The sequence below is a fragment of the Bos grunniens genome, chromosome 9 (assembly GCF_055505025.1).
Source record: "Bos grunniens cultivar Pamir isolate PY7600 chromosome 9, Bosgru_T2T1.0, whole genome shotgun sequence".
Classification (NCBI taxonomy): domain Eukaryota; kingdom Metazoa; phylum Chordata; class Mammalia; order Artiodactyla; family Bovidae; genus Bos; species Bos grunniens.
In genome coordinates this window covers 102,997,606-103,014,447 of record NC_141173.1, presented here as the reverse complement: position 1 = coordinate 103,014,447, position 16,842 = coordinate 102,997,606, and the positions used below count along the sequence as shown (strand labels likewise).

Sequence of the window (16,842 nt, the reverse complement as noted above, 5' to 3'; positions counted from 1 at the left end):
TCTTGGCGACACTCTGCCCCTCCTGGAGGATGTGCTCTGGGGTCCCAAGAGTGAGTCATTCCTTGGATTCGGATCTGAGCTGGATTCTCCAGAATTAGCGAAAGCAACGAGTATGGGCTCTGGTGTTGGGGTTAGAACGTAACAGTATCGGTTGTAGGGAAGATAAAACCTTTAGGACTTTCGCCAGCTGTTCTCTACCAATTAGCCTTGAGGTGAGATGCTTGGGGTTTTGTGACCCAACATTTATTCCCCTCTCAAGGGGATACTGAGCTCTGAAAAAAAGTTGGGTTTATCAATACAGCCAACACTGGGAAGCAATGTAATTTTTTTTTTTTTAATATACTGGTTTGACTTTTAAAAATTCAACTCCTTAGCAGTTCCTACTTGCTCTGGCTCTGGTGGGGACTTCTGAAGAAAGTGAGCTCCTGAGGGCCTCTCCTTTAGCTTTCTCTGAAAGGATGGTGAAAACTTTCTTTCTCCCTGACACATTATGGTTTCCCTTTCTCTGCAAACAGCCTCTCAGATAGAACACACAGATGCCTGCGCGGAATGTGCTGGGGATAAAGAATGGTTAGGACTCTAGACTCTCACTGCCGAGGGCCCAGGTTCAGTCTCCGGTCAGGGAATAAAGATCCCACAAGCAGAGCATGGCCAAAGGAAAAGAAAGACAGAGAAGAAAAATGTTGCCATGTCATAAACAAAGGATGCTGAGGCCCTCAATCCATCAGCCACTACAGCAGCAAATAGATGCGGAAACGGTGACAGATTTTCTTGGGCTCCAATATCACTGGGGATGGTGACTGCAGCCATGAAATTAAAAGATGCTTGCTTCTTGGAAGAAAAGCTATGACAAACCCAGACAGCATGTTAAAAAGCAGAGACATCACTTTTCTGACAAAGGTCTGTTTAGTCAAAGCTATGGGTTTTATAGTAGTCATGCACAGATGTGAGAGTTGGACCATAAAGAAGGCTGAGTGTTAAAAGTTGATGCTTTTGAATTGTGGTGCTGGAGAAGACTCTTGAGAGTCCCTTGGACTGACAGATATCAAGCATGTCAATCCTAAAGGAAATTAATCTTGAAAAATCATTGAAAGGACTGTTGCTGAAGCTGAAGCTCCAATACTTTGACCACCTGATGTGAAAGCCATTCATTGGAAAAAACCATGATGCTGAGAAAGATTGAAGACAGTGAAGAAGGGGGTGGCAGAGGATGAGATGATTAGGTGGCATCACTGACTTGATGGGCATGAATTTGAACAAACTCTGAGAGATGATGGAGGACAGAGGAGCCTGGGGTGCCACTGTCCGTGGGGTCACGAAGAGAGGGACATGACTTAGCGACTGAACAAGAGCATCTGCCAGTAACTGAACAACAACCAGGGCATTTGCCACCTGCCTCTGTGGGGACCGAGTCCTGAGCTGCTGCAGATGTTGATCTTCAACCTGCCCTGAAGGGAGTTCTAGGTGGAAAATAGGAATGAGCTATCTTGTGCTTCAGAAAACTGGTGGAACAGGCCTTTAGATAATTACAGATTTTCAGGAACTGATTTTATGAGTCCAATCCTGGCATCTCCTCATATCCAGGCAAGCACTGAATCGTGGTGACATCAGCTTCTCGTGACTAGCAGAAAACCTTTTGCAAAGAGAAGCGCCTGACGGTATGAACTTCCCGTTCAACAGAGTCGCCTCTGCTGGCCTTGGCCCTGCCTCTCTGGAGAAGTTTCTCAGAGCTCTGGCTGCTGTCCTCATTTGGCCCAAATAAAACTGAACTTGAAACTCTCACATGTGTGTGTGTGTGTCTTTAAGTTGACAGGTGTGTAAACAGGGGAAATCTGTCTACAGCATTTTGTGTTGTTGCTATTATTATTTGGGCAAAGAATAGCAACTGTATTCAGAAAGCCAGCAAACCAAGAGAACAATGGACTCATGTCCCAAAGAAGCATCTTGCCTGAGTTAGAGTTCAGGCTTCTTTTATACTAAAACAGGAGGAAATAAAGTCAGACATTCCCTCGCTGTGGGCAGCCTCCAGAGGGGAGGTATCCTTTCTCCCCCCCGCAGTCGTTCACACGGAGCTATACTCGGTTATATCCATGGTTATCCTCAGGATGGCTTTGCTAAAATTCCCCTCTATGCCCCATTGTTTCTGCTGGCCAAACGAACACTAATTTACCCAACATTTGTTTTTCTATTGTCAACTAAAAAATGCACAATGTGAGAGTTTCGAATCAAGTTTTATTTGCGGCAAATGAGGACTGCAGCCCGGGAGACAGCACCTCACACAGCTCTGAGTCTGCTCTAAAGAGGCAGTGCGGGGAGGTCAATACGTAAGATTTTAGTGAAGGGGGAGTTCAGTGCGGTCAAGCGCTTACTTTACAAGAGGCGTGCTGCTAGTCACCAGGAGCTGGGGGATTCGGTGCTCTTGTAGACATGATGCAATGCAAGGACTGGGATCATGAAATCAGTTCCTGAAAATCTCTTTTTAAAGACCTGTTCCGCAGTTTCCTCGGAGCATGGAGTGCCTCCTTCTCCACCCTGAATTCCCTTTGGGGGTTGCTGTAGGCTGGCAGCCGTAGTGACACAAGGTTCGATCTCTGCAGGGCCAGATGGCAAATGCCCCGGTTGTTGTTCAGTTACTGGCAGATGCTCTTGGCAAGTGCCAGTTTCTAGTTGACACTATCTCCATGTGAATTGCCTTGCTCCCTTCATAAGTCTCAAATACCCAACATCATCTTTTGCATTTAGCTGAAAATGGTATTTGAGGTGAGGACTCTGGCAATTTTGGCGAATTACTCAGTTTTCTTGTGTTTCTCCCAGCTGGCTCAATGGTAAAGAATTCGCCAGTCAATGCAGGAGCCACAGGAGACGTCGGTTTGATCCCTGGGCTGGGAAGACCCCCTGGAGAAGGAAATGGCAACTGACTCCAGTATTCTTGCCTGGATAATTCCATGGGCAGAGGACCCCGCAGAAGTCTGTGGGGTCACAAAGAGTCTGCCATGACTGAGTAACTAATTAGACATGAAAGTGAAAGAGAGTGAAAAAACCGACTTAAAACTAAACATTCAAAAGATTAAGATCATGGCATCCACGGTCCCATCACTTCACGGCAAATAGATGGGAAACAATGGAAAGAGCGGTGGACTTCTTTTCTTGGCTCCAGAATCACTGCAGCTGTGACTGCAGCCTGGAAATTAAGACACTGCTCCTTGGAAGAAAATCTATGACCAACCTAGACAGCATTTTAAAAAGCAGAGGCATTACTTTGCCAACAAAGGTCAGGGAGTCAAAGCTATGGTTTTTCCATTAGTCATGTATGGATGTGAGAGTTGGACCATAAAGAAAGCTGAACACTGAAGGACTGATGCTTTTGAACTGTGGTGTTGGAGAAGACTCTTGAGAGTCCCATGGACTGCAAGGAGATCCAACCAGTCCACCCTAAAGGAGATCAGTCCTGGGTGTTCATCGGAAGGACTGATGCTGAAGCTGAATCTCCAATACTTTGGCCACCTGATGCAAAGAACTGATTCATTGGAAAAGCCCCTGATGCTGGGAAAGATTGAAGGCAGGAGGAGAAGGGGACGGCAGAGGATGAGATGGTTGGATGGCATCACCAACTCAATGGACATGAGTTTGAGCAAGCTCTGGGAGTTGGAGATTGACAGGGAAGCCTATCGTGCTGCAGTCCATGGGGTTACAAAGAATCGGACACAACTGAGTGACTGAACTGAACTGACTGATGTATACACGTTATGTAAATGTGTGATTTTCTCCGATTGATCTGTCTCGTGTTAATTCTTAGATTAGCCAAATGAACCTAAAAGGGCAGAGGACAACTTCTTCCTCCACAGCAGTTGGCCGTGTGGGTGGCTGAATTCAACTTACTGATGGAACACTCCTTGCCCCATGGCTGATGGGGCTCAGAGAGCCTGAAACTCCTGATAAAAGAAGGCATGAGGTAAGCATTTTTATGGTCAGTCAGCGTCTTCACGACCAAGATAATCACGATGGTATGATCACTAACCTAGAGCCAGACATCCTGGAATGTGAAGTCAAGTTGGCCTTAGAAAGCATCACTACAAGCAAAGCTAGTGGAGGTGATGGAATTCCAGTTGAGCTATTCCAAATCCTGAAAGATGATGCTGTGAAATTGCTGCACTCAATATGCCAGCAAATTTGGAAAACTCAGCAGTGGCCACAGGACTGGAAAAGGTCAGCTTTCATTCCAATCCCAAGAAAGGCAATACCAAAGAATGCTCAAACTACCGCACAATTGCACTCATCTCACACGCTAGTAAAGTAATGCTCAAAATTCTCCAAGCCAGGCTTCAGCAGTATGTGAACCGTGAACTTCCAGATGTTCAAGCTGGTTTTAGAAAAGGCAGAGGAACCAGAGATCAAATTGCCAACATCTGCTGGATCATCAAAAAAGCAAGAAAGTTCCAGAAAAACATCTCTTTCTGCTTTATTGACTATGCCAAAGCCTTTGACTGTGTGGATCACAATACACTGTGGAAAATTCTGAAAGAGATGGGAATACCAGACTACCTGACCTGCCTCTTGAGAAATTTGTATGCAGGTCAGGAAGCAACAGTTAGAACTGGACATGGAACAACAGACTGGTTCCAAATAGGAAAAGGAGTACGTCAAGGCTATATATTGTCACCCTGCTTATTTAACTTATATGCAGAATACATCATGAGAAATGCTGGGCTGGAAGAAACACAAGCTGGAATCAAGATTGCCGGGAGAAATAGCAATAACCTCAGATATGCAGATGACACCACCCTTATGGCAGAAAGTGAAGAGGAACTAAAAAGCCTCTTGATGAAAGTGAAAGTGGAGAGTGAAAAAGTTGGCTTAAAGCTCAACATTCAGAAAACAAAGATCATGGCATCTGGTCCCATCACTTCATGGGAAATAGATGGGGAAACAGTGGAAACAGTGTCAGACTTTATTTTTGGGGGCTCCAAAATCACTGCACATGGTGATTGCAGCCACGAAATTAAAAGGCACTTACTCCTTGGAAGAAAAGTTATGACCAACCGAGATAGCATATTGAAAAGCAGAGACCTTACTTTGCCAACATAGGTCCATCTAGTCAAGGCTATGGTTTTTCCTGTGGTCATGTATGGATGTGAGAGTTGGACTGTGAAGAAGGCTGAGCACTGAAGAATTGATGCTTTCGAACTGTGGTGCTGGAGAAGACTCTTGAGAGTCCCTTGGACTGCAGGAAGATCCAACCAGTCCATCCTAAAGGAGATCAGTCCTGGGTGTTCTTTGGAAGGAATGATGCTAAAGCTGAAATGAAACTCTAGTATTTTGGCCACCTCATGTGAAGAGTTAACTCATTGGAAAAGACTGTGATGCTGGGAGGGATTGGGGGCAGGAGGAAAAGGGGACGACAGAGGATGAGATGGCTGGATGGCATCACTGACTCGATGGACGTGAGTTTGAGTGAACTCCGGGAGATGGTGATGGACAGGGAGGCCTGGTGTTCTGCGATTCATGGGGTCGCAAAGAGTAGGACACGGCTGAGCGACTGAACAGCACTGAGCATCTTGGAGCTCTGCCTGCAGGATCTGGTGGAAACTGAGTGGTAAGAGTCCTTTATCTCTTTTCTAAAGTCATATTAGCAGGAGAAAACATGGTGCTAATTTCTTGGCTCAATGACTCAGGGGACATTTGGTAAATTACTCTCAGTTTGCAGATTCTCTCCTCCCAGAGGTGGCAGTTGTTTGTCTGTTATCCATTTTTCACAAGGAAAAAGAACTTTGGTCTGGTTGGTCTTCCCCCTGTCTTGTTCTGAGTCTTGAGAGCTTAAGGGAGCACAGAGGTGGGAAGAGTGCTCCCTGACCAGACCTGGGAGGGATGGGATGGAGGAAAGGCAGGGGCAGGGGAAGGACTACTGTGCTGGGCTGCAGCTGAGAGCCTTGCTGGCTGGCTGTGCTCAGCTTCTCTTAGAACCTAGATCCTGTATGCCGCAACCAAAAAAAAAAAAACCTTGCATGCCTCAACCAAAGACCCTGCATGCTGCAACTAAGACCCAGCACAGCCAAACAAATAAATAAATATAAATATTAAAAGAAAAAGGAAGGAGAAGGAAATAGCAACCCACTCCAGGGTTCTTGTCAGGATGTCTTGTGGACAGAGGAACCGAGTGGGCTTCAGTCCATGGGGTCGTGTCCGAGAGTCTGCTCCGAAGCGGAGTGGGGGACGGCCAGTGTATAAGGTTTTGGTGAAGGGGGAGTTCGCTGCCATGAAGCATTCATTTTACAAAAGGATTTTTGGTCCTTAGTCATGAGGATCTTCTCTAGATATGAGGAGATTTAAGGATTGAGACCATAAGATCTATTCCTAAAAACATCCAACTATCTAAAGACCTGTCCCACCTGATTTCCTGGAGCACTGAGTGCCTCCCTCCGCCCTGAACTCCCTCAGGGGCTGTTGAAGGTCAACAGCTATCGAAACACGGGGTTCAGTCTCCATAGAGGCAGATGGCAAATGCCTTTGTTATTCAATCTTTTATGATGCAGTCAAGGATAAGAGCCAATTTGCAGTTGGCCGTTGCATAGAGTCGTACACGATTTAGCGACTAAACAACAACTGCTCAGCACAGGGAACATAGTCAACATTCTGTCATAAACCATAATGGGAAAGAGTATTTTTAAAAGAATAATGTGTATATGTATGTATGTATCTGAATCACTTTGCTGTACAGCAGAAATTAACATGGCATTATGCATCAACTATATTTCAATAAAATTAAAAAAAAAAGAATTCATCAAATTGAGGTATTTCTCTCTGGGAAATTTCAAAGTCAATTTGAGGTCTAAAGATTCCATTTAGAATCTGATTTGGGGAAGTTGTCCAAAATGTCAACAGTTTTGAACATTTGATGAAATAGGATCATAGATCATTGGTAAATAATGTTTAATTATCTGTTGGAACAAGGTGACAATATGAGATTTTAAAGGCAAATACAGAAGTTTGGGGGGTTTCCCTGGTTACTCAGAAGGAAAAGAATCTGCCTGCAATGCAAGAGACAAGAGTTCGACCCCTGGGTCAGGAAGATCCCCTGGAGAAGGAAATGGCAACCCACTCCAATATACTTGCCTCAAGAATTCCATGGACAGAGGAGCCTGGTGGGCTACAGATAGGGTCACAAAGAGTCGGACAGGACTGAAATAACTTAGCACGCACAAAAGTGTATATAATTATGAATAAAACTTAGCTCTTTTAATATGGAGAAGACTCAATTCTCCCAAGTAATCAAAGACCCGAGAAAGACACAAAGCATAGGAGATTTTTATGGGATGCAAAACCTTTGCTTTCCAGGCAGATAACCCGAAATGTAAAGAAGAACTCTTCACAATCTCTTATCAAGAGCAGAACAATAGTCGAAGAAAATCTTGTTGTTTCTAACAAAGAGAAAACTAAATTCTGATTTTGCACCAGATTGCACTCGTACAGTTATCAGAAGCTGCTCTGTGACTTGAAAGTTGGAACGCCAAGGGCATCTAAAGGACGATGAGAGCAGCTCAGAGACTGGCCGAGAATATGATGTGCTGGGAAGGGCAGGGCTCTGGTGTCAGGGGCAGAGTCTGTCCCCCTACCTTAAGTTCGAGGGCACACACCGCCTGTGTCCTTGGGTCTCATTCTTGCAAAGTGGACACTATAAAGTGTTTCACAAAACACGAAGTGCCACAGAAACAAGAGTGAGGAGCAGATCGTGAGAGTGAACTGAATTTACGGATGCAGAGCTTTTACCACGGAGACTGGCATGTACTGGATGAGCAGTGAGGAGAGAGTGCCACGCTCACTGACAAACCCCCTTGCTGCTCAGTGATGGACACAACAGACTCATTGTTACAACAACGCTGGGAGAAAGAACACACAAGGCCTGCTCGGGCTGCAAGAGCTGGAGATGCTTTGAGAGGAGGAATGGGACCTGCTGCTGCCCACCTCTCTCTGCCTGGCAAACTTTCATTTAGAATCTAAGCTCTGGCGGAAAATAAATGTTCTCTAGAATTATATGCCCAGTGCCATAAATACAGTTTAAGATTAAAACAAACAAACAAACAAAAACTGGGAGGTTTTACCACCCTAGAACTCACTAAAGCAAATTCTATAGAACAAACTTCCAGAAAAGGGAAGTTATCCTGTAGGAAGGGCTGACACTTAAGAAGGAATGATGAGCAAAGACATTGTTGAGCATACAGGGAAATGCAAACTAATATCGTCCATGGAAAAAAAGTTTAATTTGGGAGATTAAGTTGAAAACAGTTAATACAAAACAGCAACATATAAATTGGGAAGGATGTTCTTAAATTCTTATTATTCAAATGGAAAGTTTAAGACATTCATTAACTTAAGGTAAGTTAAAAGTCAAGGATCACTATTAAAGGAGTAGAAAAAGAATACGTAACATCTAAAATAGAAAATGGAGTATGAAAACAGGTATTCAGTTCAGCTCAGTTCAGTCGCTCAGTCGTGTCTGACTCTTTGCGACCCCATGATCCACAGCACGCCAGGCCTCCCTGTCCATCACCAACTCCCGGAGTTTACTCAGAATCATGTGCATCGAGTCAGTGATGCCATCCAACCATCTCATCCTCTGTCATCCCCTTCTCCTCCTGCCCTCAATCTTTCTCAGCATCAGGGTCTTTTCCAATGAGTCAGCTCTTCGCATCAGGTGGCCAAAGTATTGGAGTTTCAGCTTCAACATCAGTCCTTCTAATGAATATTCAGGACTGAGTTCCTTCAGGATGGACTGGTTGGATCTCCTTGCAGTCCAAGGGACTCTCAAGAGTCTTCTCCAGCACCACAGTTCAAAAGCATCAATTCTTCTGCACTCAGCTTTCTTTATAGTCCAACTCTCAAGATCTTGGGTGAATCCAGGCAGTGGTGCCAGAGGGCGGGGGAGGGCCCTGCCAGCCTCACACAGCAGGGGGCGTGGCTGCGGGGCCGGGACTCTCAGGGCCACCAGGCCCGGGGACCACACGTGCCCTGCTCCTCCCTGCCCCGTCCCAGGGATGGCCTCTCGCCCACCAGCGTCCTCTGGAGTCCTGCCCCACCCCTGTGCATGGGTGAACCGGACCAGCAAGTGTGGTGGGTGTCCCTCTGGAGTGGGCCCCAACCTTCTGCCTTCCTGCCCAAGAACTTTGCTTTGGCGCTCTCGGAGTCGGGGCCATCTTTTCCAGGAGTGGGACTGAAGGAAGACATGTAAAAGTGAGTCTTTGTTGTGAAGGAGGCGGAGCAGTGGTTGAACCGGGCGAGCTGCCCAGGCAAGGCTGGTCCCACGAGCGCCCTTCAGCAGGCCTTCCTGGGGCTCCCGTGACAGAGGGGACACAAACGACCTCCGGTCTCAGCAGCACGAGGCTCAAGTCCTCGTTCCTCGGTAGTGGGTCTGCAGGACCAGAGACCCCTCACAGGGAGAGAGACGTTACAACCGTGGTCGCAGGAAGGAACTTCCAACGAGAAATGTCAGCGTCACTTAGGAGGCCAAAGATAACAGTCATTTGCAAACCTTTCAACCATCGCGGTCTCTTCTGGACCCCAGGGCACTTCAGGAAATGATTCTGTAGAGTCAGAATCTCCCAGAGTGTCCTGGGGGTGTGATACCCACAAGTCAGGCATCGTCTTGTTTGGTAGAGTCTGTCTGTTTTACTAAATCCAAAAATAGGTAGCAAAGGCTGAGTGCAAAGCGTGGAGAGCAATGCCCGTCAGTCCTAGGGATGGGGCTACAGATGGATGGATGGACAGCTGTGGTCCCCGGCCTCGGAGGCCCCCCAGCAACACACCTCAAGCTCCCCTAACCCCGAGGTGGGGGTGAGACTCGGGGGGTGTCCCCTGACCTCTGCGAACCCATGTACCCCTTCTCCTGCAGCCCAAGGAGCCCCTGTCCGTGTAGTTTTCTGCTGAGGCCCCTGGACCACGCCCCCACCCCCCCAGCCTCCCAGGCACAGTGAGATGCTCGGCAGAGTTCATAACCAGCTCTTAAGACACAGGGTTCTCAGCTCCTAGGAAATAAAGGAACTTCAGTGTGAGCACCATGAAGGAAAGCTGTTGAGAACAGGCCTGACGCATCTATGCTGGGGAGGGGCAGAGGAGAGGTGGAGACGAGAGGTGCTCGTCGCACCACCCCATCCCTACTCTAGCCGTCCAGGTGAGCGGCGCTTCCCAAGCCGTGGGTCAGACACAGTGAAACGTCACACCGTTATTCAGCTGCACCCAGAGTTTAAGAAGCAGGATGTTTGGGATTCCCTGGAGAATCCTGCCTTTGCCTGTGGTGCCCACGTCCAGACCCTTCCCCAGGAGGAGCTCGGGTCCTGGTGCAGAGTCCCATCCCGGCTTGGACGGCCATTGATGCAGTGGGCATGTTGCTGCCTCTTGGCCATGAAAGACTGTTCAGGAGAGATGCCAGCCATGGAGGCTCTGCGAACCCCCAGCTGGCTGTCCCTCTTCGGGGGCGCTGGACACTCGGCTCACCCAGACCGCAGAGGCCAGGGCTGCAAGCGGCTCACTGTCTGCACAGAACTCTCCCGCCTTGTGACTCACAATCCCATCCAGTTCTCAGAGCTCGTCATCAACCTGCCCTCACCTGGCCTGAGCAGGAGTGCCCCTCCCCGGCCTGCTGCCACCCCCGGGAGGATGGGAAGTGACTAGACTGCTCGAGATGAGCAGGTACGTGGCGATGCCCTAGAGACAGGCAGCTCTGTCTGGGGGCCGAGGGAGGGATGCCCAGTCCAGCTCTCTCTGGGGCAGAGGGAGGGACATCTGGTCCAGCTTTCTCTGAGGCAGAGAGAGGGCTGTCAGTCCTGCTGGCCGGGCCCTCAGCGCCATGATTCCCGGCTTGGAGGCAGCCCTGCTTCTCCTCTGCGTCCAGGCCCCTGCAGCCCATGCAGAGTGCAGCCCCAGGAAAGTTTGCTGGACATGGGGAGGCCGTCTGCACCTCTGTCTGCCAGCCTCTCCAGGGCCCCACCACATCTCTTGCTTCTTTCCAGCCGCCTTTAGACAGGCAAGGCCTCAGGGAGTTGTCCGTCCAGTGGGCAGGCAGCGGGAGGATCGATGCCCAGGGTGGGGCGGTGGGACCACTTCACCCCCGAAGGCCGGCCCGTGCGTTGGTGGGGCTCAGGGAAGGCGGGGCTCGTCGGGGAGCTCAGGAGGGTATGAGCGGCCAATGATTTCCTGCCATTTTTATTTAGAACCCACACAATCATTTTCAGTAGCAATCTTTACACAATGTTCTCATTTAATCACCCCCAGTCTCTCTCTAGTCTCTCTACATCTTGCCAGCAAGTTTTTTTTCCCAAAGAGTTCAGAAGTTTCCAGGTCAGCAGCTGCCAGGGGCTCTGCAATTTACAAACAGGTCCTGCCTCTTACTGGAGCGAAAACAAGCATTACAACACACCTGCCCACGGTACCATTGAAAAGAGCCATTCCCTTTGCAACCAGAAGCCAACCAGGGAAGCATCTCAGGGTTCAGACACTCTCCAAGGGTAAGAAGCCGTGTGCTGCGATGGAACTGAGGAGGCCACGGAACTAGGTAAAATCAATGGAGGGTGGCGTTATTTAGTTTGGGGGCAAGATTCAAATTGTACGGATGTTTGTGCGCTGTGGAGCAGAGGCGTGCAGTCATCTTTGGAGATCTCCCCACGTGCCATTGCCCGCCGCTGCCTGGCCTGCAGAGAAAATGTGCCGTCAGCATCGCCACCCTTGCCCGCATCTGGGCTTTGGGAGCCCGTGGGCGCTGGGCCCTTGCTGTCCAGCTGTGGCGTCCGGCTCCTCGGCTCCTCAGCACTCTGCCTGCCTTGCCAGTGCCGCCTGCTCTCCTCCGCGGGGCTCGCCGAGCCGGTCTGTGAACGGCAGACCTGGGGCTGTGGGTTTCCACCCAGAGAAATCTGCCTGGGTTGGTATCCGGGGAGCTGAGCGGCTGTATCAGGGGCTTGCAGTTACTTGGCCAGCTTCATGGAGACGTGGGGGTGGGATCCTGGTGGGACACGTGCCCAGGCTTTCGGCCAGGCTCCCTGCTCTGTTTGGGGGATGACACGCACGTCTCCCCTGCCTTTTTCTGATTTCTCTCTTTGCCTAGTTGTCTATTTCCCGTTCCTCCTCTAGGACAGGGGCTCTCACCATGCCAGCAGTGCGAGAACCCGGCTCCTGGGGGGCACCTGGCGTGGGATGGGCACCCAGCAGGCACGTGGGAGATTGTGAAAGCAGTTCTCTGTCTAAGGCAGCAGAGGGCGCCTTGGGCGGTGAGAAAGGTTATGCCTTTGGGAAAGGAAAGGTGTGCATGCGTGTGTACATGGCGTGTGTGTGCGTGTGCGTGTGTGTACATGGCGTGTGTGTGCATTAGTGTGTCCTGCTCCAGCAGCCCCCATCACAGTGCCCCCGCTGACCCATTCTGTTGCACGCCTGTCACGGCAGATGTGAGGCATGTCAGAAGTGCTGGCCGTGCCCTGCCGGCCTCCTCCACTCTGGTTCCGAAACCGCCCTCCTCTGGATGATGTCCAACCCACAGTTATTGGGGGCCAGTGTGAGGTACTCCGCCCGTGGCAAAGGTCATGAGGAAGGAGGCTCGACATACACAAAGGCGGGATCAAGCCTCAGGAGTCCCCCTGGAAATCCTCGATCATCTACCCCCATAACCAGAACCTGCCTGCTTTACTACTTTGTGCTCTCCCCTACACCTCTGAATTTACGGGGGGCTGTCCTCCACCACCTCTTTTGGAGAAGGAGTTAACTTTGAGCTCCAGTTAATAAAAACTCCTGGGCGTGACAAGAGTGTTTTAACCTACAAACTCCTCTGAAGGTTCCCTAGCCTGCCTGACGGGCTTGTCCGGCCACATGTGATTGCTCACAGCCTCCCAACCGTGAGAGGCACGAGATGCTTTAAACCTTCTAAAAACAGGTTCCTTAGAAAAGTTAGAAAACTATTAGTATAAGTATAATGGGCTGATTAGAAATTGTATTGGTGAAGGGTTTTTCATTTGTTGAGCCAATGTTTGTTGCTAAGTCTCCATATCCCCTGCCCTTACACACATTAATGAATACATAGAAGAAATAAGTATTAACCTTTGATATTAATCATGTTAGACCTTAGGCTAAGTAAATTCTTTCCTTAACTAAAACCCACTACACCCTCACCCTATAGGAATGTAACTTTATTTGGGTGGCGTCTGTTTTAAGACTAATCACCCCTGGAGAAATAAGTGTCCTGGTTGGCTGACCGCTGTCACAAGGAGAGGGTCATAAATTGTCAGCAGGCCCCCTGGCCAGAAGATGATGTAACACCCCTAAGACCTCTGTATACATTTGTATGAAGCACCTGACTTTGATAAAAGTCAGGACAGCTGACCCCACGTGACTTTTGCATAACATCTCAGTGTATAAAAGTAGACCATGGAAAATAAAGAATTGGGATCAGTTTCTCGAAATACTGGTCTCCCCATGTCGCGCTCTCTCTCACTCTGGCTGAGTCTCCATCTGGAGCGTGGAACCCACCATGCTTACTAATTGTGCCTGGGCTTCTAAGATCTGACTGGGGAGGCCTCAGTGTCTCCTCTCCTTCGGGAGAACGGAAGGACGCCTGTGGCCTACGTAAGTGGTGCAAACTTCTTGTCTTGAAGTTTTATTGGTCTCCCGCATAAACCAAGCTACTCAGCCTCTTTTCTCCACTGAATTTTCCTACTGAGCTATCCTTATTCTATTACTCTTTATATCTTTAATTAATATCTAATTGAAGCTATTGTATCCTGACCCTCGCCGACGCCGTCCCCTCTTTGAATACCCTGGATCAGCCGGGGCTGGACCCCGGCACACGGTGTCTGCCTTCCGGGGGGACTTGAACTCAACTCCTCAGCCGGGACTCGAACCCACAATCTTCTAACTGAAGTCATACGCCTTGTTTCAGGACTTGACGCTCAGGTTCTTTATGTCTCAGCCCAGAAGGAATTAAGCGAGAGGCAAAGTGATATGTGAGAAGTAGGTGTGTTAATATAGGACACTGGGAGGGGTACAAGCAGGCAGGTAAGGGGGCTCTGTCCAGAGAAATAAGTGGGCTACGCTTTTATAATGACAGGGAGAACGAGAGAGAAGGGAAAGGCCGTCTTCTCCCTCTTCCTTTGTGAAGATGGTGCAAGATGATGGGGCCTGAGAGGATGCTCTCATCGCAGGCCTTGGCTGAGCCCCGGGACGGGCTGCCATGAGGGTCCTTGGCTCCCAGCCGGGAAGAATTCAAGAGCAGGCCGCAGTAAAGGGGAAGCAGGTCACCGAGGGAGGGGCTCAGGCCATAGACAGAATGTGTTCCCTCTGACAAGGTGGGAGCGCCCGAGGTGTGGGGTGGTTCGATTCTACGAGCTGGGCAATTTCATAGGCTAATGACTGGGGGCTCTGCCCTCTGTTTTGGGGAAGGGGCCCCACTGCCCACTTTCTGATCTTTCATGATCAGCCCGGGAACTGGGATGCTGCCCGTGGGTGTGTCGTTTAGCTGATGTGTCAGAGAGAACGTGTAGTGAGGCTCAAGGACCGCGGGAAGCTGAGTCTTCCGCCATCGCGGGCCCAGTCGGTCCCACCCGCTCATGCGGTGTCCTCGATGGCCGTGTCGGTCCTCTGAGGCCCCCTCTCCCTGCTGCCTCCGTCCAGCGTGGGGGTGGCCTCTCCAGTGCTGCAGGCCAGGGCCTCTGCAGTTCCCCTGGAAGGTTCTGGCTGTGCAGTCAGGCAGCCCAGATGGACCCGGTGGAAATGGATGCTAAGAATCCAGAGGGCAGAGGAGAGCCGGAATCTCGCGAGGGCGGGGCGCTGCTCCCATCGCGAGTGCTGTGAGGGCGAAAGCATTTGGGCTGTTTCTCGTCGTCTTTTTCTGCCCCGTGTCAGCAGAGGCCCCGGCTTGGCGGAGGCGGGGCTGGACCCAGGAGAGGCCCCTGCCAGCCCCGTGTCATCGTCCCCGTGGCCCAGACCATCTCAACGTGGGGCCAGCAGGAGGGCCTGCTGCTCTAAAGGTTTAGCTGCTTTGGAAGACGTGCTCTGAGAAGATGAAACCGTTTCCCTCAGACTGGGGCTTGAACCCAGCCAAACCCCACAGTCTTCCAACCGAGAGCACACGCCTGGTTTCAGGACTTGATGAAACTCAGGTTCCTGATGTCTCATCTCAGAAAGAATTCCGTGGGAGACAGTGAGAGGCAAGAAGTGGGTTTATTCAGAGAGAAGCACACCGCACAGCCCAGAGAGTGGGCTGCCACAGAGGGCGAACGCAGCCTCGACACGAGGTGTGGTAGCTTGTATGGGCTGCGTAACTTCGTAGGCTGATGGGTGGGAGGATTACTCCAATTATTTGGGGGAAGGGGTGGAAATTTCTAGGCATTGGGCCACTGCTCACGTTTTGGTTTTGATGGCCCACCTTGCAACCGTCATGGCACTTCTGAGTCATCTTGCTTGCTGAGGTGCTGAGAGAACCCCATGAACAGTAAGAAAAGTCAAAAAGATATGACACTGGAAGACGAGCCCCCCAGGTCAGCAGGCATCCAGTATGCTGCTGGGGAAGAGCTGAGGCCAATTACTGATAACCCCAGAAAGAAGGAAGCGGCTGGGCCAACGGGGAAAAACACTGCGCTGTGGATGTGTCTGGTGGTGAAAGTAAAGCCCGATGGTGTAAAGAACAATGTTGCATGGGAACCGGAAACACTAGGAACCAGACGTGGCTCAAGCAGGAGATGGCGAGACTGGACATTGACATCTTGGGAATCAGTGAGCTGAAATGGACGGGAATGGGTGAATTTAACTCAGACGACCATTGTATCTACCACTGTGGGCAAGAATCCCTTAGAGGAAATGGAATAGCCCTCATAGTCAACAGAAGAGCCTGAAATGCAGTCCTTGGGCGCAACCTCAAAATGCCAGAAAGATCTCCGTTCCTTTCCAAGGCAAACCACTCGGTATCACAGCAATCCAAGTCTATGCCCCGACCAGTAATGCCAAAGAAGCTGAAGTTGAATGGTTCTATGGTGACCTACAAGACCTTCTAGAACTAACACCAAAAAAAAAAAAAGTCCTTTTCATTGTAGGGGACTGGAATGCAAAAGAAGGACGTCAAGAGATTCCTGGAGTGACAGGCGAGAGTGGCCTTGGAGCACAGTGAGCGTAATATTGCTGACTCTGCCGCCTTGGACCCATTTGAGTCTAATCAGTTTCTGTTGAGTCCCCGGGCCCTGTCATTATTTCAAAGGTTGTACCCCACCCCCTTCCCTCCTGTTTCAAAAACACTTTCTCAAGTTAGAGTTGTGCTAACATAAATTGCTTTTCTTTTTTCTTAAAAAAAAAAGCACTAAGTACATTTATTTCCAAAGTGTAAGAATTTAACTTAGGCAATAATTTGTTTCAGGCCCTACATATACATTTTTAATTCTTTATGTAGATTAAAGTGTAATTAACGAACAGGACAAATGCAAATTTATTTGGTGCTGTTTTTATTAACAAAGATGTCAGATTTAAATGTCAAAAAAGTTGATATAAATTTCCTTACATAAACAAATCCTTTAAAAGAGCAAATCGTTGATTAGACTTCCCTTGAATTCAGAGCAATGTTTAGCTTCTTAGCAGAAAGTCTGCTCATTTAAAATGTGATTCTTGGACTTCCTGGGTGACGCAATGGATAAGAATCCATCTGCCAACGCAGGGAACACAGGTTCCATCCCTGATCCGGGAGCATCCCTCACGCCTCGGAGCAACTAGGCCCGAGAGCCACAACTCCTGACGGTGGTGCTGCAGCTGTGAGGCCCGAGCGCTCTAGAGCCCGTGTTCCCGTCAAGAGAAGCCACTGAGCGAGACGCTCAGACGCGGCTAAACGAT

The 16,842-nt window shown here is 49.4% G+C and overlaps 1 protein-coding gene across 15 annotated transcripts in view; it reads left to right on the top strand.

Annotated features, from left to right (window-relative positions):
• The first annotated feature begins 11,262 nt into the window (after positions 1-11,262).
• Positions 11,263-16,842, top strand: part of UNC93A (unc-93 homolog A) — a 35,491-nt gene continuing 29,911 nt past the window's right edge. For 9 of the 15 annotated variants that reach the window (XM_086316705.1, XM_086316703.1, XM_086316700.1 and 6 more), the window contains exon 1: positions 11,263-11,542. The gene's annotated coding sequence lies outside the window, so the exon portion shown is untranslated. The remainder of the gene's footprint in view (positions 11,543-16,842) is intronic. The other 6 variants (XM_086316702.1, XM_086316699.1, XM_086316710.1 and 3 more) reach the window with 2 other exon arrangements.